General features: G+C 51.2%; 1 protein-coding gene across 1 annotated transcript in view; it reads left to right on the forward strand.

Moving 5' to 3' along the window:
* The window catches only part of zeb1b (zinc finger E-box binding homeobox 1b), a 48272-nt gene that overhangs the window by 3679 nt on the left and 17279 nt on the right, over positions 1 to 27314 (forward strand). The window lies entirely within an intron of this gene.

The raw sequence follows: 27314 nt of genomic DNA on the forward strand, positions 1-27314 counted from the left end.
ACAGGCAGTGTTCAGGGGCCTGATCCAGCCACCCTCACACTAAAGCCCCCCCCGGACTCGCTCACCGTGGCTGAACACAGCCACAGGCTGCTCATGCATTGCTCTGGCTGTGGCTGCAGTGCGTGCTGTGGACTCCACACACCAGACGTTACATTCAGAAGGTCCACTGCTGGTGTGTGGGGAGGACACACTGCTCATCATCAGCTCGCTCAGCAGCTTCATATGGAAGGGCCAGGTTAGAAGACTCTCGCTCAGTTTCTTCTCCTCCGACCGGCCTGCTCTTTATTTTGGAGATGGTGGGTGGAGATGGGGATGGGGTGTAAAGACACAGTAGCCAGGGTGCTGTTGATTGCCCCAGACCTAGGCACCCATGCTCTCTCAGAGTATGACTTCACTTTACTCCTCTGTGCCATTGTGTGGCTTCCAGCGTGTCCAATTGTGTTTGTGTTTAAGTCTGTTCAATGACAGGGGGAGAGGGGGGCTTTCTCTGCCCACTCCCTCTCTCCTTCCAGTCCTCCCCCTTAAACTGAGAGCTCCATGCTCCCTGTAGAACAACTTGGGGAAGGGGGGGGACAACAGGTGTCAAGTGTGGAGGTGTAGCTGCTGGCAGATGTAAAGTATAACATCTCCCACACCTCCATTAATGTAAGAGTCCAAATAAACCAGAAAAACAAAAAGATTTCATGCTTCATTTAGGAGGAACGGCCATTTTTGATTGAATTTTCTCTAAAAATTCATCAAAAGGTTTAGGCTGGGAACAGCCTCTCCTCATGGGACCATCCAGCAGAGCTGAAGTGAAGCCATGTCCAGCTCTGTTAAGGCAGCTTAATGATTAGCTGGTCCCATGGAGGAGGAGAGCATTAGCCTATAAAAAGGTGCTCTCCCTTCATAAAGAAGGAGCTCTAAACCCAGAGTCAGTTTCAGTAACCCCCTTAACTGTGCTTTATTGGGGTTTGTGTGGCTGAAAGCCTAAATGAAGCATTGTGTGTTGGGGCTTTGGTGAGAAAGCCTGAGGAGAAAGAGCCTAGTTACCTTTGCAGTTTGCCTCTCTTCCTCATACACTTTCAGTAGCAGAAGAAAAGGGCCATTCAGCGGCCCGGCATGGGGAGGGAGAGCCCTTTTCACACTCTGCTTGTGGGAAACTTCTCCTCCATACTGTGTTTGCCATTTGCATATGACCCATTCTTTTTGCAAAGGTCCCTGTGAGGGTGGAATCTGTGGAACGTTTGCAGAATTTTTTAAATCCCTCTCTCATGTGCCCCTTACGGCTTCAAGGGCCTGCGTAGCAGCAGTCTGACATTTTTGTCTTGAAAATGTAGCTTATGCCTATATCAGCCTCAGCTGAATAATTTCGGGCGGTGGTGTTTCTGTTGTAATGCTGTGTTGTACAGCGGCAGTGGGTTTAACTTCTGGCTTTAGGCTTGGTGTGGCACAGCAGGGAGGATGGCACAGACTGGGATCATCATCAGTGCAGGAGCCCCTCAAACCCACAGACCTGTCCTGCATTTGCTGACTTGGACAGGGGGTGGGATGTGGGGCAGGTGGAGGGAGCTGGTTGTATCGGCTCAGCTCACTGAACTGAACAAAAACAAGCCCCACACAGACCCCCTGGTTGCCCCCGGCCAGCATCGAAGATCATTTTGGTTCTGCAGGAGCCAGACCTGCAAGGCATGTGGACCAGCATCCACTGGCACGGCTCTGGTGGCAGAGGGAGACAGGTAGTGACACAGCAAGTGGCGCATGCTGGGATTTGATGCTGAGGTCAGTGTCAGACGTGAGCTCACTGAGCTGACAGGTGTATGTGCACCTCTCTGAACCTCCTCCTTTTTCTTCTCTTGCCTTTACTTTTATTTGTTCCCTGCAACTCTGTCCCCCACCCTGTCCACACGAGTGGGGGTGAGGGATAATATTCTCTATCGTGTGTCCACTTGGTGGAGAGATGATGTTTAAATTGCCATCCAGGCGGAGGCTGCCTGTTGATGTGTGTTTTTAATCATGTGTTTGGTTCTCCTCCTCTGGCCCACATTGAGCCCCTTTGGCTCGGTCTGCACACCCCTCCGTGTTTCCACATCAGCATTACCTCCTTTTCCTCCTCGCCCATCCATCCCTCCCCTCCTCAGAGTCCTCAGTGGAGCGGTTAATGAAAAAAAACTGGACTGACACAATAGGCAGAAGGTGGGCCTGGTAAACACCAGCTTGTGTTGGTCACAAAAGCTCATGAGTGAAACCGTGTGCTGGAGCTGAGCGCAGACCACCTGACTGCCACTTGTTTCAAATCTTTTTACATGGATGTCTTGTGCCCTTTAGATGTGCTTGACCTTACTGTGGACCCCCAGTGTCTCTGTCTACAGGAATTAAATGAGATGACATCAGAGGAAGACTAATCCACTGTCATGTATTGTGCTTTGAACACAGCCAAGTGGCTGGCTCTTTGCCAGCCCCTTATGATGACCATATTGATTTTCCTCTCCGTAGCACACAGAACTGATAATGGCCCTCCTGAGGGGCCACACATTTATATTCACATCCTGATTCCAATTGCACAGCCATGCTGTAATGTCCCGAGGGCCACAGTGACTAACAAATCCACTGCTCTGTACCCCACTCATTAAGCTAGCATGGCTAAGCTGTCACCATCAACCCTAACCCATAAAAAAAGTTTCAGTGCAATCTGTTGGTTTTCTTAGCAAGGAAATTGTTTTTGAATTGGCTCTAAATGAACGAATTGGATAATTTTATGAATAATTATGATTACAATTAATTGAACTCCAATTGGCTTGAATTGGACTTTATTATCTAAGTGCTTGAGATGACATTTGTTGTATTTGGCGCTATATAAATAAAAATGAATTGAATTGAATTGAATTGAACCCAGAACAGGGATGAATGTTACCTGTGCTCTGCTCTGAACTCATCACAGGGTTATTCTTCATGGAGCTCTGAAACACCCAGGTTCATTTCTTCAACATCTGTATTTGTACATTGCTTACTGATACATGCATCCAGCAGTTATTTTCTCACTTCCATCCCAAGTGTTGTGAAAAGTTGCTGAAACACACCCTTTCATCTCTATTCAACCTTTTAGACTTTTGATGTCTCGTGTAAATCAGAACTTTCTGTCCAAAGGCACCAGCAGGATATGGCAGAGCAGCTTCTTACATACCTAGGATGGTTCTGACCGTAGGAAATGGAATGAGGCCAGTGACCTCTGACCTGTATCAGCCCACCTGTCCTAAGCTCACTGCTGTTTACAGGCAAAACTGTAGGGAGGTCAAACGTGTCCTTCCACTGATTTCCATTTTCTTACTGTGTCCTCCGAACCCTCCGTTTCTCTCATGTGTCCCATGTGTTAGCTCCTTCTCTGTCTCTCATTTTTCTCTGCTGTAGGCATTCAGCCGTTTACCTATACAGCACACAGAAATAACATCTGACTAAAGCACAAGAGAGCCAGTGCTGCAGCCAGAGTGAGCAGAGGCAGAGATTGAAAGTTTCCTCTGGCAGGAGAACAGGGTGTGGCTCATGGTCAAATTCTGGCCTTCCCAAGAGGGACATGTTCAATGAGAGAGGAGTAGAGGAGCACTGACTTTCCCCTGCAAAGTGTCAGTGTCCTGCCTGATTTTACACCCATCCTCACTGCCAACTTTTCAATAAAGCCCTTTCATGCAAATTTCTAGTAAATGGATGTTTTTAAAGAGCAGGCCAGCTCTAAGTGACTGCTTAAGTAGGAACTTGAATTTGAAGGAAGAGAGTGTTATCTTTTCTACAATTAGGATGTAAGAGCTTTGAGCAATGTTAACTGTGCCCTAAAAGCAGATGAAGAGGTCACACAAGAATTCCCATGCACACCTTTCCAATCCCCATCATCAGTAATGACCCAGCACTCAGAATAAATGAAGCCGTAAATCACTCTGATCAAAGAGCATTAATGAGCAGCGCTCAGAATGAAACGTGCACTGCGTCTTTGTCACTTTGTGCTCCTCTAACGCACCAACATGACACACACATCCTGTCCCATCACAAGCTATCGATCAGCCTCTCAGGCCGAAGGTTAGTTTGTCATTTTCTCTTACCTCACCATGAACAAAACCCGGAAGTGTGTGAGAGATTACGGCCCAGGATGCAACCTGAGAGCCCTTTATCTCTGTGAAAACAAGAGGCTTCCTGCAGCCCTGCTCCCGTCCAGGCCACCCCCCCTTCCCTCCACCACCCAGCTGGCCCCCAGCACCTGTGGCAGCCTATTTAAGGATCCTCATCAGGGAGAGCCAGGGAGACCACAAACCATGAAAGCCTGGAAAAAGACTTTGTCCCTCTCCTAAGGTAGGCCTCCCAGCTTCACTCGGCTCGGGCCGAAGAAAAGGCCCCAGCTTCCACCAGCTCTTTATTTGCTCTGTGCACAGGTTCTCTCTGGAAACAGGGCTGATAAATATGATGCTTCCAGTAATTCAACATGCCTCTTTCCTCGTTTAATAATGCTGTTGCATGTAATTAGAGCAACAGAGAGCGGCCATCATGTTGTGTGTCAGCATCAGAAAAGGCTCCTGTGCTTGTTGAAGTTGCTGCCCCAGCTGGGAGGGTGGTTTGTCTGGACAGTAGCCTGCGTTGCATTTCAATAACCCCGTCCTCCCCCTGGTCTCTTTGCTGCTAACTGGCTCCCATTCACTGCAGTGTCCTGACGTCCCAGAGAGACCTAGATAAACAAGGACTATTCATCCCCTGCCTGCCTCGGCCTCTCCTTGTTTCAGTGCCAGGCTGCAGTGCACCCCCGACGCCGACAGCAGCGGGCACTGTGCCAGCAGCGCTTGTGCCCCACACTGGGCACTTTTAGATGGATTAAACTTAACTGTAGAGGCTGAGGGTCTCTGTGTGTGTGTGGGAGCAGTTATCTGTGGGTGTGGTGTGATGATGCAGGGCAGGCTGACTTCCTGTTGTTATAGTCCATCAGGGGAGCTCGGGGTGGGGGATGCTCCCATGAGATTACCCCGTGAGAGTCACATGGTCTGGCTGCATTGCATTTAAAGATCTTTTTGTTTTTTCTGGGGGTGTGTGTGCCTCAGTGTGTGAAATGTCCACTCCTGATCTTCACCTGGATTCTGACCAGAATGTGAACTTTCTCTTTGATTTTATGCCCTCCCCTCCACCCCCCCTGACCAGATGTTTAAGAGCTGTTTGTTTGCTCTTCCTATGGAGGTCGCTTTGATTGATGCATACCGTAGAACAGTGTCTTCAAGCTGATGCCATATGCCTCCCTTCCAGAGCAAAATGTTTAAAAGAGAGCTTGTACATTGATCATTGCAGTCGTGTGTTTGTGGGCAACAGCAGAGACCATGTCCCTCCTGTCCAGCCCACCTCTACCACTGCCCCACTCAGCAGCTCATTCAAAGCAGCGCCCTCCTAATCTGATGCATCTGTTGAATCAGGACAGATGTCCCGCAGGGTGTGGCAGTGACACAGCGTCTGGACGGGCTGAGAGGTGAGCAGGTGACTCCAGTGTGATTCAGATCCAAAGGAATCTCTCCTCTGTCTGTCTTTCACTCGGCTGCGTGGCCGTGCTGCCATTTGAACCACGAGTGCTCAGGAGGACAGGGACAGATTCTCAAGGCAATCAGGATTGCTATGGATGCACAATGACTCCAAAGTGTGCCGTCAGAAATACCGCAAGAGTTGTGCTTCAGCGTGATAACACGGTAGCAGGCTGATATCTGGGTTAAGCTTATCTGGGCCTCCTCTTGTAAAGGGCAGAGGCTTGGGGCTGAATTCCACCCAATAATGGTATTGTCCCATGACAGATAATGTTGATGTAAATCTGTTTATTGTTGGTGATGACTGTATTGAACAGAGACATGCTCTTTGGCCTGTCCTTGGGGAGCTTATCCTCCCAGCAGGACGGGCTGTGTTTTAATAAAAGCCAGGTTTAAACGGAGAAGCTTCGGGTCAGCAACGAGCAGATTAACCAACTAATAAAACATACATCCCAACGTATAGACAATCCCCTTGGAGGCTGTTTTATTAATATACAAAAATAGTGGGGATTACTGTCTACATGGCTGTGGAGAGGGGATTAGGGTAGTGGTCCAGACAGATTGGATTTAATGTGTGTGTGTCAGACTAAACCATTGCCTCATGTATGATCAGGCTGATCTCTGCTTGCTGGTTCAGACGCTGTCACATCCTGTTGTGTTTGTGGATCGCTTACATCCACTACATGTGTGGCTCAGCTTGGACTGGTTAAAGCCAAACATGATTGTGTTCTGTATTTTGTATCGTAGCACCTAGTTCCAGTGTGCATTTGATGTGTCATCTCTTTGCTATCTTAACCAAGAGCCTTAGATTTCTGTTTGAATTCAGTCAGTCGGTATATCTGACAGCATGCCTGACATGAAGAAAATAGTGCTAATCTATTGCACTACTAAAAGACTTTGAGTGGCTGAGACCATGTCAAAAATGCCAACACTATAAACTGATGCTCTCTCCTTGAGAATATGTAGGAAAGCTCACCCAAGAGGAGGACAGGTCCTCAGAGACTCCATGTTTCAGCTACCCCAGCATGAAGCTGTGGTCCTCAGGGGACCACGCTCAGCTCTGAGGGGAGATGGCTAAAGGCGCAGTGGGATGGCGGAGGATCAACCGACCTTGGCTGTAATCACTAAAAAGTGAAAACATGTGTAGTATTCTATTCCACAGATGTCCTAGAGATAGCAGTGGGTGTGTGTCCTTTACCTGTTTTAACATGCAGCCCCCCCCCCCCCACACACACACACACACACACACACAGTGGTGTTTATCTCCAAGGACGCCCGGCTAAAGGAGAGCGAGCCCCTTAATCATGTCTCTGTCCCATGTCCTCGTTATCACACACGATTAATGAGCTCTCCATTAATGGAAAAAAGCGGTGGTGCTGTCTGGCCTGTGGGGGGGGCGGGCAGTAAACGCCCCCGGGTGAACTGACTTCACCCTCTTAGGGAGATATGATAGCTGTCACTCAGTGCCTTTGTTCGGGGTGACGGGGTATTCCTTTAAAAGGTGTCTGCGTGCACATGGGGGTGTGTGTACATGTGGCCCCTCTCGGCCAGGGTTTGGATTGTTCCGAGCCAGCCTCCGTGCTCACTCTGCGGGGCCTTTGTGCGTCCGCCTTCCTCTTTTGTGTGCGATGGCTACAGTGGGTGAGGAGAGCCTGATGAGCCTGGAGGAGGAGGAGGAGGAGGAGGAGATGGGGGAGAAGGCGGCAGGTGCAACGGACACCCCGCGCAATCACCAGTGCTCAGCGAAAACAGCGACAGGAAATCAACGTTGTCTTGGCAACCTGGCACCATCGATTAAGCACGGCCGTCTGTGAGCTCGCATCACGGTCCCGGTGGAAATGGAGCGCGTTGGGTTTCAGGAGAGAAGAAGGATGAGGAGGAATGGGAGAAGTCAATGGTGGACTGTGAGCCGGAGGAAAAGGAGCGGCAGCTGATGGAAGGAAGGCCATGAGGACCACCGACTGAGCCCCTCAGTCATTTGGCTGCACTCTGCCAGCTCAGCTGCACCACACGTGTTGCTGTTTCAGGCCTCCTCAGAGCCGCCTGCCTTGGTTGTGCTGAGTATACGGCTCTGTGTGAGCACAGCTCTCTGTTTCCACGCTGTTGGTTCCCATAGTGCAGTTTGATTTAAAGACCCCATGGCACATGAAGAATTTCCTTTTCCTCCTCTGCAGGACTGCTCACTGTGATCACACTATCACTGTACACTGAAGTGGAGTGTTGCATAAGCTCTGCACAGAAGTAATCAATGCTCAGTATTGACCTGTTGGAGGAGGCTGGTCCAGCTCTCACTTTCTTTGCTTCTGTCTAACCCATGTGAGGGTGGTGTCTCCAGCAGCAACACAACCTGAACCCTCATTGAGATGGGCTCTCCTTATCATTGTTGTCTTGTTTTTTTAAAGGACGACAGCACAAAACTCTCCCTGTGTCGTCCCACTGCTGTTACTTCCTCCTACCTCCCATGGTCAGCTGAGCACAGAGCAGCCTGTGTCCTGCCATCATGTGGGCTGCACAGCCCTGTTAACCCCTGAAGCAGCCGCTGTCCTGTGATGGCAGCCCTTCTCATTCGGGCACTTAAAGGAGCAGTTTGGGGATCGGTGCTGTTGTTGGATTGGGAATATGCAGCATGTAAGCAGTTAGTTCACGTCAAGTCTTTGTCCACAATAAAAAAAAAGCGCCTAAAGGAATCTGTAATATGCCGAGCTGTGACAGGGAAATGTGTGATGTCTAATGTCTGTGTTAGCAGTGTTTTCCTTTCTGAGGGGGTCATGGGCCCAACATTTCCCCTGAGACTGGACCTGGTGCGCCTTCACTGAGGTTGATACAGCACAGAGTTTCTAATGAAACAAAGCCAACAGTACACATATTGTATATGGTGCAGAGTAATGTCTTACAAGACTGTAGGGGCGCCGAACATGTCCGCTCTGCTCTCATCTCTCTTTATTTGGGGCTATTCTGGGCCGGGCTAATGTGGCGGCGGTGCTGCGTGCTGAGTGAGTCAGCGGTCATTAGGGCGTGCAGACAGCACTCTGCCGGAGGCCACAGGAGCCAGTCAGTCTAATGATGAGGCCAGCGGAGTGCTGGGGACCTGAGTGTTTAGGACATCTTCTGGCTCCACCCAGACCCCGCCCATGCTCGCTGTTAGAGGGAGAAAGCTGCACCAGAGCTGCTCTGTGCCGGCTGCTGCTGGAGTATGTCCTGATTATTAAGACCCAACCCTAAAATGATTGTATCCACATGTTTGTCCGTTAGCCAGAGGGTTCCTGTGACAGTTACAGCGTGACAGTTACAGTATTACAGTTACAGCGTGACAGCTACAGCGTGACTGTTACAGCGTGACAGTTACAGTGTGACAGTTACAGCGTGACAGTTACAGCGTGACAGTTACAGTGTGACAGTTACAGCGTGACAGTTACAGTGTGGCTGTTACAGCGTGACAGTTACAGTGTGACAGTTACAGTATTACAGTGCAGTGTTACAGTTACAGCGTGACAGTTACAGTATTACAGTGCAGTGTTACAGCGTGACAGTTACAGTATTAGAGTGCAGTGTTACAGTTACAGCGTGACAGTTACAGCGTGACTGTTACAGCGTGACAGTTACAGTATTACAGTGCAGTGTTATAGTTACAGCGTGACTGTTACAGCGTGACAGTTACAGTGTGACAGTTACAGTATTACAGTGCAGTGTTACAGTTACAGCGTGACAGTTACAGCGTGACAGTTACAGCGTGACAGTTACAGTATTACAGTGCAGTGTTACAGTTACAGCGTGACAGCCACGGCTGTGTGGTAACCCTGGTGTAAGTGACCAGAACCATGAGAGAAAGGCTCTGCTGCACAGCTCTCCCCTGGGAGAGGCTGACTGAGCAGGAATGTAAACATGGCAGCTGAATAAACTGCTGTGTGGGGCACAGCGACTCAGGAGAAGACCAGGAGAGACGACCAGTGAGTGCACCCTGTAAACAAAAGGCCTGGTCTGGGTCAGAACAAATGCAGCGACGGGGATTAGCTGGCTGTAACCTGGGAGGGGAGCTGACATCTTCTGTGCATGGAGGCTTGCAAGAACAGCTCAGCATTCCTGTCCCTACCCTCCTTTTAACACCTTATCTCCAGCTCTCACTCTAAAATAAGATGCACTCACACCATGTCACATGGCACCAGCCATCACCCGCAGCTCCTCAAATACCCCACAGCCTTTGAGAGTTGGAGAGGGCAGGTAGCTGCGCTCTCATGACTCTGCCTTCACTCTGGAGTACACTCAGCTGCTACCTGTCTGTATTCCCAGTGAAATGGGAAATGGACTGTATGCTCTCGCCGGCTGCCACGAGTCTGTCCCAATGGCTTCTGATGGACAACCATCCACATAGTACCTGACTAATCTGAGAAGCTGGACTCAGTGTCCCACAACCACCCTTTCCTCCACCTTCTCCCGAGACAGATGGCTCAAACACTTTCTCTCTAAAGGCTGTGCTTCAGCTGCCTCTTCCCAGCTGGCTGATCCTCCATGGTTTAGCTTTTTTCCTCTTTTCTCGTGTGGATCAAAGAGAAGAGGTCTGTGGAGGCGTATGGAACCAGAATCAGTGTCAACAACTTGCTTTCTTTGCTGTTCCCATTACATTCTACATACATGTACTGTTAGAGCGGTCACTGGATGTCTTTTCTGACATAATTTTACACTGAAGCCAAGAGCAGCTCATCACCGATGTTGATATTCTTCCTGATGTCTTCTTCTAATCCCCCCCTTTGCCCCCTTCTATAATTGGGCCCTCCCTGCCTCCAACACTGGGCACTGAGCCAGAGGTGCTAAACAGCATTTTAACCTGGTGTCTGAGGCTCTACTCATCCTTTATTCATTCCCATTAAAGGAGCATGAGAGTTGTTCTCTGCATGTAGCTTCTGCTGCTTCCTCCTCCATCAGAGAGATAAATGGCTGCTGTGCGAGTGCGCCTCGACAGTCCTCCCTATAACCAGCGGGTGGGCATAAATGAAATATGCATGCAAGGTTCGCCTCACACCTGAGTCCACTTTGTGACAAGACAGACTTTACGGCCATAATGTTGGAAGAAGCAAATACAAAACCAGGGTGGAAGTGGTGCCAAAAAGCCTTTTTAAGGTTAACAGTGTGGATCATAATTGATGGTAAATTAGGGGGAATCTGGGTGCTGATGGGTCTCCATTTGTAGTTGTCTTCTGATGATTACATCACATCTCATTTGAGGAGACTTAATGAAACGTTTCTTCTGCCCACAAACACCTCATCTAGGGGTGGGCGATATGGAAAAAATGTTGTATCACGATTTTTTTGCATAAAATCACGATTTCGATTTTTTTATCACGATCTTCCATCTAAAAAAAAAAAAAAAGACCAATTACAGTAGAGTTAAGTCGACATGCTGAACCACAGAAGAGCTAAGGAGTAAAAGAAAGAATTTGGCAATCAACACATTGTAATTCAACTGTAACCCAATTCAAGATGAAAAATAATGATCTAATTGATGACATCTGACACAGTGAGTGAAGCAACCGGAAATAGAAAAACGAACCACTGATGACGACTTGACTCCACCTCATGATGCCATTTAGCAACAGATGAGCAACGCTGCATGTTCATTTACTGCAGCCACAGTCACGCACTGCCATCACCAGAGCGCCCTAAAGGAATACTTTTCAACTGTGTAATGTTTGTCACGGTCGCGGTGCACCGTAGTTAGCTTACGAGCTAGCGGTTTCCTCATCCGACCCGAGAGTGCTGCTGCTGGCCGTGAGTTTCTCCCGTGCGCCGCTATGGATGTGCTGTGGATGGTGCCGCTGCTGCTGTTCCCATTCCTGATGTGGACCAGCAGCAGTGGGTTAGGGTAGAAGAAACCCCGAACCAATTTCAAATTACAGAGGTGGATTCCCTCTTCTTCACCAGCTCGTCGGCTTGGCTTTCAGCCATGGCTGTCCATGTGTATTCTAAGTTTTTACAAACACAACATGGAGGCGTGTAAGAAAGTGTCACGACGCACAGTTCGCTATGATTGGTCGGTTAGGTTAAGGACGCCCTACGTCTGCCGCATCTGCGGGAACCAGCATTAAAAAAAAAAAATAAAAAATCATTGCGCTGATTGGCAAAGGCGATCTATACGGTTTCTCTAATTTGGTAGATCGCCTGCGATTCTCCACTCTTCCTCGCCAGTCACGATTTTATATCGTCAGATCGCGCACCCCTAACCTCATCACTGCCATGAAGCTGGCCTCTCTGGTGTATCCAGCGTAGATGAACCTGCTCTGGATGGTTGGGATTACGGTTAGGCTTAGGTTTAGGCTTATGGTCAAGGTTAGAGCCTCACCCTCCCACCAGGGTTACGTTTAGGGTTAGGGTCAAGTTTAGAGCCTCACCCTCCCACCAGGGTTACGTTTAGGGTTAGGCTTAGGCTTAGGCCTAGGGTTAGAGTCCAGGTTAGAGCCTCACCCTCCCACCAGGGTTACGGTTAGGGTTAGGCTTAGGGTTAGGGTCAAGGTTAGAGCCTCACCCTCCCACCAGGGTTACGGTTAGGGTCAAGGTTAGAGCCTCACCCTCCCACCAGGGTTACGGTTAGGGTCAAGGTTAGAGCCTCACCCTCCCACCAGGGTTACGTTTAGGGTTAGGCTTAGGCTTAGGGTTAGGGTCAAGGTTAGAGCCTCACCCTCCCACCAGGGTTACGTTTAGGGTTAGGGTTAGGCTTAGGGTTAGGGTCAAGGTTAGAGTCTCACCCTCCCACCAGGGTTACGTTTAGGGTTAGGCTTAGGGTTAGGATTAGTGCCTCACCCTCCCACCAGGGTTACGTTTAGGGTTAGGGTTAGGCTTAGGGTTAGGGTCAAGGTTAGAGTCTCACCCTCCCACCAGGGTTACGTTTAGGGTTAGGCTTAGGGTTAGGGTTAGAGCCTCACCCTCTCACCAGGGTTACGTTTAGGGTTAGGGTTAGGGTTAGTGCCTCACCCTCCCACCAGGGTTAGGGTTAGGCTTAGGCTTAGGCTTAGGCTTAGGCTTAGGCTTAAGGTTAAGGTCAAGGTTAGAGCCTCACCCTCCCACCAGCTCAGCAGTATCAGCCCTGTTTCCCTGTGAGCACTCTGACAACAGTTGAACAGACAATGGCAGGAGAGGAGGTTGCTAATGGTTTAGATGAAGATGGTGATGAAGATGAGAAAGAAAGTGCTCCACCATTGACTCCAGCAGGGAGAGTGTGTGTGTGCAGGGCACACCATCCTCTCTGAACCCTCCCACAGTTTGAGCCCACTTGGAACGTTCTGTTTGTTGCAGAGCTGGGTGGGGGTGAGGTGAGCACCTGTGCAGTAATGCAGCCCGATACTTTCTGAGGATCCATTTAAAGTGAGTGCAGGCATTAAAGTGAGGTGGATGAACAGGTCAGGATTTCTCTTTAATCCTCACACCGCTGCTGGCAGAGGAGAGTGATGAGGGCAGAGAGGCAGCAGGCTGCTGGGGCAGTGGGTTTTGGGTGGGGGAGGCTGGCCCTGTGGAGCTCTGTGGATGTGCTGGGGTCACATGGTCTACAGAGCTGCACAGACATTAACAGGCCATGGGCTTCAGTCAAAGCAACTACCAATCTGCCCAACATGTTCACATATCACATCCATTGTTTCATGGAGACCTTTCTCATTGATGAAACCCCCCCAAACACACACATGCCACGGATCAGGGACAGTAAAGTAGCAGGTGTCTGTCCATGGCTGTGGAGCAGCGGCTGATTTGATGATAATCCCTAATCTGGAAGGCTTTGATGCAGCGCCGTGCTTATCACTCACCTTTTGTTTGGCCAGGCTGTTTTTAACAGGATGACAATGCTGTACACTTAACCTTTGCTTGTTTCAGCACAGCTCTGCTCTGTTTTTATTTCTGCTTTTCATCAGCTATGAATCTGTGGACAGACATTCCAGTGTGAGCGTCTGGGTATTTCCTTCAGCTGACTTGTTGGAGACTTCAGGGTGTGGCACATGAAAAAAAGCTTGCTTTAAGGGACACATGAACGTTTTCACTGAAGTGCCATGTTAACTGAAATCTGTTGCTGGGTCACCATGTGCAGCTAACAGTGGAAACGCAGCAGACGGCGGAGGTGTTGGCGGTGACATGGCGCCAGCTGCTTTTATTGGACAATAATGGAAGGCTGCCATGGATGACTTAAGGGATGCACCCACACCCGTCCATATGGAAGGCTTTGATTTGAAGTGTGGTGACGCAGAAAGGTGGAAGAGTTGCTATGGTTCTCTGAAGCTGTGTGTGATGTGGCCTCCCTCTGACTGTGGGTGGGTGCAGCTGCTCTGAAACATGCATCCTGGGAGAAGGACTGCGCATGTGCTGCACATGTTGTGTTTGTGAGTCCAGCCCTGTTGGCTTTAGTGAAGCGTTCCTCAGTGTTAATCATTACTTTGAGTGAAATAACTGAACATGTAGATTTCATGTTATGGCAAGCTGAAGTTGATGATTTGAACTCCATCATATGAGGACCAGAGCTGAGCTTTTTGCTGTGTCCTTCTCACTGAACTCATTTCACTTGGACAACAAGGTGGTCATTTCCAAAGAGAGCCCAGATCATCTCTGCATGGTCCTAGGATGGAGTAAGGGAGCTGCTGGACTAACAGAGAGCCCAGATCATCTCTGCATGGTCCTAGGATGGAGTAAGGGAGCTGCTGGATTAACAGAGAGCCCTGATCATCTCTGCATGGTCCTAGGATGGAGTAAGGGAGCTGCTGGACTAACAGAGAGCCCTGATCATCTCTGCATGGTCCTAGGATGGAGTAAGGGAGCTGCTGGACTAACAGAGAGCCCAGATCATCTCTGCATGGTCCTAGGATGGAGTAAGGGAGCTGCTGGACTAACAGAGAGCCCAAATCATCTCTGCATGGTCCTAGGATGGAGTAAGGGAGCTGCTGGACTAACAGAGAGCCCAGATCATCTCTGCATGGTCCTAGGATGGAGTAAGGGAGCTGCTGGACTAACAGAGAGCCCAGATCATCTCTGCATGGTCCTAGGATGGAGTAAGGGAGCTGCTGGATTAACAGAGAGCCCTGATCATCTCTGCATGGTCCTAGGATGGAGTAAGGGAGCTGCTGGACTAACAGAGAGCCCAGATCATCTCTGCATGGTCCTAGGATGGAGTAAGGGAGCTGCTGGACTAACAGAGAGCCCTGATCATCTCTGCATGGTCCTAGGATGGAGTAAGGGAGCTGCTGGACTAACAGAGAGCCCAGATCATCTCTGCATGGTCCTAGGATGGAGTAAGGGAGCTGCTGGACTAACAGAGAGCCCTGATCATCTCTGCATGGTCCTAGGATGGAGTAAGGGAGCTGCTGGACTAACAGAGAGCCCTGATCATCTCTGCATGGTCCTAGGATGGAGTAAGGGAGCTGCTGGATTAACAGAGAGCCCTGATCATCTCTGCATGGTCCTAGGATGGAGTAAGGGAGCTGCTGGACTAACAGAGAGCCCAGATCATCTCTGCATGGTCCTAGGATGGAGTAAGGGAGCTGCTGGACTAACAGAGAGTCCTGATCATCTCTGCATGGTCCTAGGATGGAATCCCAAACTGTCTCTCATAGCTCCTCAGAGGCAGCTTCTCTGTGTCCTCACCTCTCCACATTCTCCCTCTCTGTGGAGGTCCAGTTCCAACAGCTGGGGGAAAAGGAGATGTGGGTGGAGTGCTGTGAGCACTTCAGTTCCGACTCCAAAAGAATCTCCTTTCCTCTCCATTCTCTCATTGGCCTCATCCAGCCTCCTTTACCTTCAGTCACTTCAGCGTGTAAATAAGCGAAGACAAAAGAAGCCTGGTGTGTTACGGCGTGTTTCATGGATGTATGCATTAATGTGTGTGTGTGTGTGTAAAGTGACGGCCTGGCTCATTAGTATGGAGGCCTCAGCTCTGCCACATCAACACAAGATGAATAATGTTAGCTGAACATTACCGCATATGATCACCCCTCTGTGGAGAGGCTTTACTGTGCCAAACCCTCCATCCATCACACACAGGATCTGTGTGCAAAGTGCACACACACACACACACACACACACACACACACACAGGATCTGTGTGCAAGGTGCACACACGCGCACACACACACACACACACACACACACACACACAGGATCTGTGTGCAAGGTGCACACACATGATCTGTGTGTGTGTGCGCACACATTCGCGCACACACACATGCGCAGACACATGCGCGCACAAGCACGCACACACACGCACACACACACACACACACACAGGATCTGTGTGCAAGGTGCACACACACACACACACGCGCGCACACACACACACACAGGATCTGTGTGCAAGGTGCACACACACACACACACACGCACACACACACATGCACGCAGACACATGCGCGCACAAGCACGCACACACACACACACACACAAAAAGGCAGATGTTATCACTGACCTGTCTGACAACATCTGCATACCACCATCCCAACAACTTACACCACTACAATGCCATTACCTTAGATATATACACACTCATATATTTATATGTGTGTGTGTGTGTATAGATACACATGCGTGTGTGTAGGTTGTAAAAAATAAGGAACTCTCTGTGATAAGACGAGTCGGTCCCTGGACAGAACTGTCTTTCTTCCCTTTCAGCTGCAGGGTGGCCCCAGTGGAACAGGAAGGCCAGGGCTCAGGGTCATGTGTGGCCTGGTGGAATTCCCCGTGAACGGCAGGGAACTCGTACTGGAACAGCATGGCTCTGTGTGACCCAGGATGGCCTCCGTATGCACAGAGTGGGCTCCTCTTCCATCCATCTTTGGCTATACAAAACTCACCTTAACTCCTGCTAAATCTTAGCCCACGCACTACAAGCTGTGGAGCTGTGAAAGCTGTGTGATGGGCACACACGTGGAGAACCAGTCAGAGTTACTGAACTGTTGAGCACTGATGGGGAGCTAAGAGCTCAGACTGAAAAAGGAACATTTTGCCACAGGGATCACTGGTGGGAAACTTGGATTACGAGTCCTTTATTCACCAGAAAATGTTAGCAGAATGGAACAAGAGTTTGTTTTTACCAAGATGTTTTACACTCCCCACACTGAATTGCATCATCATCTTTTGCCCCAGAACCAAACCATCATCCTAGAAAATATCTGGGTGTTTCTCTGCTGAGTGACTTGACTTGTGGGTGACATCACATGGGATAGTTCTGAGAGTCTAGTCCAACGATTGCAGTGTGCTTGGGTAATCGAGGTCCCACCCTGTTGGCTGCTGTGTGCAGAGACCTCACTCTGGCCTCCATCCTGGGGCCTCAGGGAGCAGAATGCAGCATCTGATTGGAGCAGGACGGAACAGGACTGAGCTGAGCAGAGGGGAAACAACATTTTAAGGGTAGCAGTAACATCGCAAATGAGATCAATCAGTATCATCTCGTCCATCTGACTTGCTGCTCCTTTCTGCTGTCAGAAGCAGCCGTTTCTCTCTTTGCGTGTTGAGGTAGAAGATGGAGCGCAGCCACAGCCACTGGAGCGCAGCCACAGCGATGGAGCGCAGCCACAGCCACTGGAGCGCAGCCACAGCGATGGAGCGCAGCCACAGCCACTGGAGCACAGCCACAGGGATGGGAGCGCAGCCACAGGGATTGGAGCGCAGCCACAGCCACTGGAGCGCAGCCACAGGGATGGGAGCGCAGCCACAGCCACTGGAGCGCAGCCACAGCGATGGAGCGCAGCCACAGCCACTGGAGCGCAGCCACAGCCACTGGAGCGCAGCCACAGTGATGGGAGCAGCCACAGTGATGGGAGCAGCCACAGCGATGGAGCGCAGCCACAGCGATGGAGCGCAGCCACAGCGATGGAGCGCAGCCACAGTGATGGGAGCAGCCACAGGGATGGGAGCGCAGCCACAGCCACTGGAGCGCAGCCACAGTGATGGGAGCAGCCACAGTGATGGAGCGCAGCCACAGCGATGGAGCGCAGCCACAGCGATGGAGCGCAGCCACAGGGATGGAGCGCAGCCACAGTGATGGGAGCAGCCACAGTGATGGAGCGCAGCCACAGCGATGGAGTGCAGCCACAGTGATGGAGCGCAGCCACAGTGATGGAGAGCAGCCACAGTGATGGGAGCAGCCACAGTGATGGGAGCGCAGCCACAGTGATGGAGCTCAGCCACAGTGATTGAGCGCAGCCACAGTGATGGGAGCAGCCACAGGGATGGGAGCGCAGCCACAGCCACTGGAGCGCAGCCACAGCGATGGAGCGCAGCCACAGCCACTGGAGCGCAGCCACAGGGATGGGAGCGCAGCCACAGTGATGGGAGCGCAGCCACAGCGATGGGAGCGCAGCCACAGTGATGGGAGCAGCCACAGTGATGGAGCGCAGCCACAGTGATGGAGTGCAGCCACAGTGATGGAGCGCAGCCACAGTGATGGAGCGCAGCCACAGTGATGGGAGCAGCCACAGGGATGGGAGCGCAGCCAGAGCCACTGGAGCGCAGCCACAGCAATGGAGCGCAGCCACAGGGATGGGAGCGCAGCCACAGGGATGGGAGCGCAGCCACAGGGATGGGAGCGCAGCCACAGCCACTGGAGCGCAGCCACAGGGATGGGAGCGCAGCCACAGGGATGGGAGCGCAGCCACAGTGATGGAGCGCAGCCACAGTGATGGGAGCGTAGCCACAGTGATGGGAGCAGCCACAGTGATGGAGCGCAGCCACAGTGATGGAGCGCAGCCACAGCGATGGAGCGCAGCCACAGGGATGGAGCGCAGCCACAGTGATGGGAGCAGCCACAGTGATGGAGCGCAGCCACAGTGATGGAGCGCAGCCACAGTGATGGGAGCAGCCACAGTGATGGGAGCGCAGCCACAGTGATGGAGCTCAGCCACAGTGATTGAGCGCAGCCACAGTGATGGGAGCAGCCACAGGGATGGGAGCGCAGCCACAGCCACTGGAGCGCAGCCACAGCGATGGAGCGCAGCCACAGCCACTGGAGCGCAGCCACAGGGATGGGAGCGCAGCCACAGTGATGGGAGCGCAGCCACAGCGATGGGAGCGCAGCCACAGTGATGGGAGCAGCCACAGTGATGGAGCGCAGCCACAGTGATGGAGTGCAGCCACAGTGATGGAGTGCAGCCACAGTGATGGAGCGCAGCCACAGTGATGGGAGCAGCCACAGGGATGGGAGCGCAGCCAGAGCCACTGGAGCGCAGCCACAGCAATGGAGCGCAGCCACAGGGATGGGAGCGCAGCCACAGGGATGGGAGCGCAGCCACAGCCACTGGAGCGCAGCCACAGCGATGGGAGCGCAGCCACAGTGATGGAGCGCAGCCACAGTGATGGGAGCGCAGCCACAGTGATGGGAGCAGCCACAGTGATGGAGCGCAGCCACAGTGATGGAGCGCAGCCACAGGGATGGGAGCGCAGCCACAGGGATGGGAGCGCAGCCACAGGGATGGGAGCGCAGCCACAGCGATGGAGCGCAGCCACAGCGATGGAGCGCAGCCACAGGGATGGAGCGCAGCCACAGCGATGGAGCGCAGCCACAGCGATGGAGCGCAGCCACAGCGATGGAGCGCAGCCACAGGGATGGAGCGCAGCCACAGCGATGGAGCGCAGCCACAGGGATGGAGCGCAGCCACAGTGATGGGAGCAGCCACAGCGATGGAGCGCAGCCACAGTGATTGAGCGCAGCCACAGCGATGGAGCGCAGCCACAGGGATGGAGCGCAGCCACAGCGATGGAGCGCAGCCACAGGGATGGAGCGCAGCCACAGGGATGGAGCGCAGCCACAGTGATGGGAGCAGCCACAGCGATGGAGCGCAGCCACAGTGATTGAGCGCAGCCACAGTGATGGGAGCAGCCACAGGGATGGGAGCGCAGCCACAGCCACTGGAGCGCAGCCACAGCGATGGAGCGCAGCCACAGCGATGGAGCGCAGCCACAGTGATGGGAGCAGCCACAGTGATGGAGCGCAGCCACAGGGATGGAGCGCAGCCACAGGGATGGAGCGCAGCCACAGGGATGGAGCGCAGCCACAGTGATGGAGCGCCGCCACAGTGATGGGAGCAGTATGTAGCATCTTTATATGGATACACACACAAACTGTTTCTCGGCTGGTTTAGCAGGACAGATTTTCAGAGCTGTCCATCCTGTCGGCTGTCCGCCCTCACGCTCATTTAACAGCAGGGTAATGGTGTGAGCAGCACCGGTTGACTGCTCGTCAGCTGGAGTCGTCCTGGAGGGTGATGATGTGGGAAAAGGGGGGCTAACTGTTCCCGATCACACGGGGAAAGGCCATTTAGCCAGGGGGAAAAGGAAAGGACACCAAGGGGAGTGTTGGTGGAGGACTGAGGTGACAAAGAAGCTTTTGTTGATGTCAGTTGTCTGTGTTCGCTCCTTTCTCGCCTGTTTCACACAAACAACAAGCAGCCACTGTGACCAAGCGAGCGCTAGCCCAGCCTCGGGCAGCGTGTTTGCAGGACGTCTGGCCCAGTCTGGAAACTGGAGAGGGATCTGGTGTCGTCCAAACGCTAGAAAGAAAAGGATTCTCAATGAGAAGGAGAAGTGGAGCGGTGAAGCCAGTCAGTGTGGATCTTGACCATGACTTCACTGAGGTGTGTTGTCCTGCTCATTACTATTAAACAGGAACTTCCAATTGCGTAAAATTAGAGGCAACCAGTTTACAAAAAAAGAAGTAAATTCTGCTCTTCCAGCTGTCCATGGATGTGAGTGTGCTGTTTGTTGGCCTACATACCTGTCCCCACAGGGTCAGAACACCTGACCTTTTCTGAGGCTCTCACACACCAACATGAATGTTCACCCTTGTTTGCACACTCTTAAGTTTCTCCCTTTTTCCCTCCTGTCACACTCTGTTCCTTTAATTTCCCTCTTTCTGGCCCTCAGTGTTTCATTTCATCAGCTATGCTCTCTCTGTGTTTCCCTGGGTCTCCCTGACACTCTGTGACAGCACCTCTCCGGGGCAGCCGTCAGGTCAGATGAGCATCGTACGTGACGGGCCAGCTTTGTCGTTTTTAAGCCATTAGCAGCTCCTCTCCTCCCACCTCTTCACCATTTATCTCTTTTTGTGTCGGTGTGTGCACAGATCTCACTGCAGTCTCTGTATCAAACTAAATCACACTCTCATTCTTGACCAGAGTGAAGATGGTGAATTTGTGACAGTGCTATACACTGATGCTCAGCCTCTCTGTGAGCTAAACGTGGACTTACTGATGATAGTGAGAATCAATACAGTACAGTTTGAGTACAGGTAAGCAAGATTTAATGAGATTTTCCAACTGGAGAATTGTTTGGCCATGTACCTCCCCCTCCCTCCCCCTTCATAGACTATTCTGCCTGCTCGCTACTCCCCCACAGTAAATTGTCAGACCTAATACAGGCAGGAATGTCCAGTCACCTGCTCCTAAAATGCAACAGGCCTGTGCTACACTAACCTAATATAGATGTGCACTATGCAAGCTGGTTGGATAACAAAGTGATTGCTCATTGCATATATTTAAACATGCCCCTCCCTGTGGTGCGGCTTGGCTGTTCAGCCTCAGTCCTACAGTGTGGAAACTAGAATTATGTTCTGTTAATGTGACTGATTCCTGTTTTTAGTTCTGGGTTTTTGTTGCAGCCATGTTTCTGCTACCTGCTACCTCCGTGTTCCGAATGCGGGCCGACAGTGGGCTGAATGCGGGCCGAATGCGGGCCGACAGCGGGCTGAATGCGGGCCGACAGCGGGCCGACAGGGCTGAATGCTCATATTTGAGCTCATTCGAGGCTCATATTTTAAACTAATAGTTCAATTCAATAAAATGTTATTTATATAGCGCCAAATTACAACAAATGTCATCTCAAGGCACTTAAATTGTATCATTGCAGTACCTTGAGATGACATTTGTTGTTAAATTAAAGCCAAAGAGAGTACAATTCATTGTCATCATAATCCAATCAAATCCAATTAATTAAATTAGAAATGAGTCCAATTCATACATACTGAACCAATTCAAAAACACTTTCCGAGCTAAGGGAACCAACAGATTGCACCGAAACTTGTCTTCAGTCCAATCTCCCGACAAAAGTTTAACATACACACCACACACTCTCCCTGAGGTGGACCCGTGTTCCGACCCTGGATGAGGCTGTCTCACCTCCAACATAAACCAGGCTCAAAGAGGAGCGTAAACTCGGGCTGGTTATGGCTGTGGACAGTGTGTGTGTGGTGGGAAGACACCCTCCGCTCCCTACCAGCCTACCTGGCCTTATTTAGAAGAGCTAAGAGGAACTAGCCAGTGTGTGTGGCTCATCAGCATTATTCATCAGCCCCAGAGAGAAATACCACCACCCACAGCAGCCAGAGCAACAGCCAGAGCAACAGCCAGAGCAACAGCTGCAGCAACAACCGCAGCAACAGCCAGAGCAACAGCCGCAGCAACAGTCAGAGCAACAGCCAGAGCAACAGCCGCAGCAACAGCCAGAGCAACAGCCAGAGCAACAGCCAGAGCAACAGCCAGAGCAACAGCCGCAGCAACAGTCAGAGCAACAGCCAGAGCAACAGCCGCAGCAACAGTCAGAGCAACAGCCGCAGCAACAGCCAGAGCAACAGCCACAGCAACAGCCACAGCAACAGCCAGAGCAAAAGCCGCAGGAACAGCCGCAGCAACAGCCGCAGCAACAGCCAGAGCAACAGCCAGAGCAACAGCCGCAGCAACAGCCGCAGCAACAGCCAGAGCAACAGCAAAAGCCGCAGCAACAGCCAGAGCAACAGTCAGAGCAAAAGCCGCAGCAACAGCCAGAGCAACAGCCAGAGCAACAGCCGCAGCAACAGCCAGAGCAAAAGCCGCAGGAACAGCCGCAGCAACAGCCAGAGCAACAGCCACAGCAACAGCCTGAGCAACAGTCAGAGCAACAGCCACAGCAACAGCCACAGCAAAAGCCGCAGGAACAGCCGCAGCAACAGCCAGAGCAACAGCCGCAGCAACAGCCAGAGCAACAGCCAGAGCAACAGCCGCAGCAACAGCCGCAGCAACAGCCAGAGCAACAGCCAGAGCAACAGCCAGAGCAAAAGCCGCAGCAACAGCCAGAGCAACAGCCGCAGCAACAGCCAGAGCAACAGCCAGAGCAACAGCTGCAGTAACAGCCAGAGCAACAGCCAGAGCAACAGCCGCAGCAACAGCAACAGCCGCAGCAACAGCCAGAGCAAAAGCCGCAGCAACAGCCGCAGCAACAGCCAGAGCAACAGCCGCAGCAACAGCCAGAGCAACAGTCAGAGCAACAGCCGGAGCAACAGTCAGAGCAACAGCCAGAGCAACAGCCAGAGCAACAGCCAGAGCACATTGGTACTGAGGCTGAGCACTAAAAGCACATGGCCAAACAAGCAGAGCACATGACAGACCAGGATTAGCAGGCTTAGTTTTTTCTTCTTTCTCTAAAACAGTTGATTACTTTTTCACTTTTTCCCCTCCCTTATTGACACCCTCTGACTTCCTCTGCACTTCCAATAACATCGTGCATATTCAGGGAACACTCGCCTCCATTGGTGCTATCATGAAAGGTGCACATCAGATGGTTGATGGGTGACCCACAGGGCTCATTAGCTCACATGCTAAAACCTGGATATTATCATGATCTTCAAGCTCTGCTCCACAGGCTGTTCAGCAGCATAATCTTAGCCACTCGTTTGTCTACTAATATTTGCCCAGTTGAACTTTCTATCTAAAAATATCAACAGTATAGTTTGTATTATTATATCAGATACACACACACACACACACACACACACATGCATATAGTATATCCAGAGTCCTGAAGTTGTGATAGAGGAGTGCAGAAAATGATTGTCAGGACTGCAGGGGCTATTTTTACCAGTGCTTCTGCTTTTTGGTTCTTCAGACACATGAGTCAGAGTCCCCTGATGTTGCTTGGGGAGATTCTGCTGCTGTGTATAATGTTGTATATATTTAAGAAGAAACAGACCAGAAGTGGTCCTGGCTGTGACCATGCTAAGCTGACCAGGAAACAATCTCTTTGGACCTCTAGTGCTCGATAAAACTACCGGACTTTTGTTAAAGGAAACTGCTGACAGTTCTATCTCCAGTGACTACAAGCAGACAGCAGTCTCACTACCGAAGGCTCGGCAAGCCGTTCAGCAGCCTATGACGAGCTAACGATGAAAATCTCCAATTCCTTTGTTTTGTTCTCGGCACTTGGGTTGACCTTCCTGACTCTGTGGGAGGAAGGCTGTTGTTTTAACAAAACCAGCAGCGTTTACCTCAGCACTGAATGAGGCGCCTCACCTTGAGACGGCATACTTGAGGTTGTGAATAGCACAGCTTTGTTTTAGTTTGGTTTGAGTTGGTTTTTTTTGTAGTGGATGGCTTCCCTGAGAAAGTGGCATTGCAGAGCCACAAGGGCAGACTCTGTGACGGCAGAGCCTGCCCTCTCTGAGGATGCCTGTGGTAGTTTCTGCCTGGCCCTGAACTCAGTGAGACGAGTGGTATACCTCAATGAGGGAGCCTGTACCATGGCTAAATATAGAGACAGAAGAGGTAAAAGGACAAACAAAGAATTGCTGTCGCTGGTGATGAGTCAATGTGTCAAATCACAAGCAAAACAACAGCGGAGCTCACAATACGAGTCAGTTGGCTGAAATTAGTAGCAGGGAGAGAGCACAGCCTTTGATCTGTGTCTCTGACAGCCAAACACTGTGTTGGAGAAGTGTTTTAGTTGGACATTCCAGACATGCCTCCCTCACTTTCTGCAAAGGGGCCTGAGTATAACAGGTATAGGTTTGGGGTTCTTACACATCTCCTCATACATAATGAATCAAGGGAAAGGCCTACTTCAGACACTAATGTATTTATTCACACACTATATATGTTTCTCTGTGTCCAAATCTAAATCGCTCTTATTAAGCCAGTCACTCACGCCTCGAGGGCCTCAAAGCACACAGATAGTTTCCTCCCACTGAGGCTGAGATATTGCCATTCCTATCTGGCATGTGTCAGAGTAGGAAAACACAAACTGACCAATCTGCTGTTGTCTGAGTCCTCCTCTGCACTGATTTCTAAATTCTTGAAATGATTCATCAGTCAGACCAGGATCAAGTGAAACAGTCTGAATTAACAGTGTTCACACAATGAGAGGACTGGCAGAATCCACAACACGGTCCTGCATTAAGGAGCACTCTTCCAGCTCTGTGTGCCACTGACCCATTCCTGTGCTGCTGATCCCCTCCAACGGAGTAACCCTGGAACTGTTCTGGGACCCATCCAGCCACTGACCCATTCCTGTGCTGCTGATCCCCTCCAACGGAGTAACCCTGGAACTGTTCTGGGACCCACCCGGCCACTGACCCATTCCTGTGCTGCTGATCCCCTCCAACGGAGTAACCCTGGAACTGTTCTGGGACCCATCCAGCCACTGACCCATTCCTGTGCTGCTGATCCCCTCCAACGGAGTAACCCTGGAACTGTTCTGGGACCCACCCAGCCACTGACCCATTCCTGTGCTGCTGATCCTCTCCAACAGAGTAACCCTGGAACTGTTCTGGGACCCACCCAGCCACTGACCCATTCCTGTGCTGCTGATCCTCTCCAACAGAGTAACCCTGGAACTGTTCTGGGACCCACCCAGCCACTGACCCATTCCTGTGCTGCTGATCCTCTCCAACAGAGTAACCCTGGAACTGTTCTGGGACCCACCCAGCCACTGACCCATTCCTGTGCTGCTGATCCTCTCCAACAGAGTAACCCTGGAACTGTTCTGGGACCCACCCGGCCACTGACCCCTTCCTGTGCTGCTGATTGACAAAGCCTGGCAGGTGTCTCTCACAGCCCAGCCCTGTCACTCCGGCAGGCTTCTTTAAGAGTGGCTCACATGGGAGACTGGGACAACTGGATTTGATTTCAGTCGAGTTATTAATGAGGGGTCCACTTACTGTCAGCCGCAGCATGGGGAGGTGTACAACACAGCTTATCATGTGAATTCTAATCAAATCATGTTGTGTTCTGGAGATATTCCGTTTGAGCCATATCCACAGAAAGTTTCCTTTTGTGGGGATTGGGAAGTTTGGAGGAAACCTGGTATTTTCTCAGGTGTTCACACTGCAACCTATGAATAAGTAAGCTCACCACCTCCACCACTCAGCAGTGCCCACTCTCTCTCAGATGTGGAGGTAGGGTTGCCAACCGTCTGTTGAAAAACGGAATCGTCCCGTATACGGGATGGCAACCCTATGTGTAGGAGTCTTCCTATGGTTGGGTGCTAGCATGCTATCGCTTATGAGGCCAGCTGTCCAAACGCTCAGCCGGTCAGCCAGAAGGGACTGCAGTCTTTGTTGATGCTAGGTGTAACATCTCCTGCTGGAACACACACTTTTGTTTCAACACCACCAACCATTTGGCACAGGAACGCTGTGTCTCTTCACCCCGCCCCCACCCACAATCCTTTTACTCTTTTTCTCACCCCCCTTGCTGCACTTTGCAGCTCCCACTTTTATTGTCCTGTGCACCATTGCCACCTCCCAGCTGCACCCAGCAGAACATTGATTTTCCCTCTACAGCTTTCCACTTGATCATTTTCTCCTGACAGTGCTGGCGGAGGTTGTTGCGTTTGTAATCGCTGACCTCAGCTGCACACCAGAGTGACTGTGGTCCTAAACAGCCTCTCAGACTTGTCCTAAAGCAGCCCTGTTTTACAATGAGGTGTTGCACTCTGTTTGGGCTGCTGGACAGACAATACATCACCAGGCATTCGCTCCCACATAAGAGACAGAAAGCTGGTGGAGGCCACAAAAGACAGGGAGAGAGGAACACATGCAGACCTCAATCAGACAATGCTACAATATGAATCTAATTCATGACTTGTTGATTTGAATGGTATCTCAGCTCTTGCTTCCAGGTCTTGTTTTACTGTTTTACTGCCTTCCCTTCGAGGAACTAGATGATATATCAGAGTATATTCTGGATGGTAATCCACTGAGCTGAATGGACGTGTTGGAAACCTCCCTGGTGTTGGCATCATGCTAAAGAAGAAAGACAGCAAAGAGTGAAAGTGAGTTAAGAGGAATGAAATGGCTCTCCTGATGAATTCTGATAGGATTTCACAGCTGCAGCAGGTGATGACCCTGCCAACAACTCAACAAATGCTTCTCCCACCTGACCTCACCGAAACAATCCGCATTGATTGGAACGGAGGCTCACTATTCTCCCAGAGATGCCTGTTCCTGGAAAAAAAAGAAAACATTTGCAGCCACTTCAGAAAGAGGTGGGCCGAGTAAAAAACATGTTAGGGTGCTTTGAACTGGCTTTGATTCAGAGTGTGTGTGTGTGCACTGTGTGTGCGTGTGTGTGTGTGCGCTGTGTGTGTGTGTGTGTGCGCTGTGTGTGTGCACTGTGTGTGTGTGTGTGTGTGCACTGTGTGTGTGTGTGCGTGTGCACTGTGTGTGCTTGTGCACTGTGTGTGCGTGTGTGTGTGCGCTGTGTGTGTGCACTGTGTGTGTGCTGTGTGCGTGTGCACTGTGTGTGCGTGTGTGTGCGTGTGTGTGCATGTGCACTGTGTGTGTGTGTGTGTGCGCTGCGTGTGTGTGTGCACTGTGTGTGTGTGTGTGCGCTGTGTGTGAGTGTGTGTGTGTGTGTGTGTGTGTGTGTGTGTGCATGTGCACTGTGTGTGTGTGTGTGTGTGTGCATGTGCACTGTGTGTGTGTGTGTGTGTGTGTGTGCACTGTGTGTGTGCTGTGTGCGTGTGCACTGTGTGTGCGTATGCGTGTGTGTGTGCGCTGCCCACAGTGAGCTCTGAGCGCTGCACCGGGCGCTCAGC

The sequence above is a fragment of the Odontesthes bonariensis genome, chromosome 20 (genome assembly GCF_027942865.1).
Source record: "Odontesthes bonariensis isolate fOdoBon6 chromosome 20, fOdoBon6.hap1, whole genome shotgun sequence".
Lineage (NCBI taxonomy): Eukaryota > Metazoa > Chordata > Actinopteri > Atheriniformes > Atherinopsidae > Odontesthes > Odontesthes bonariensis.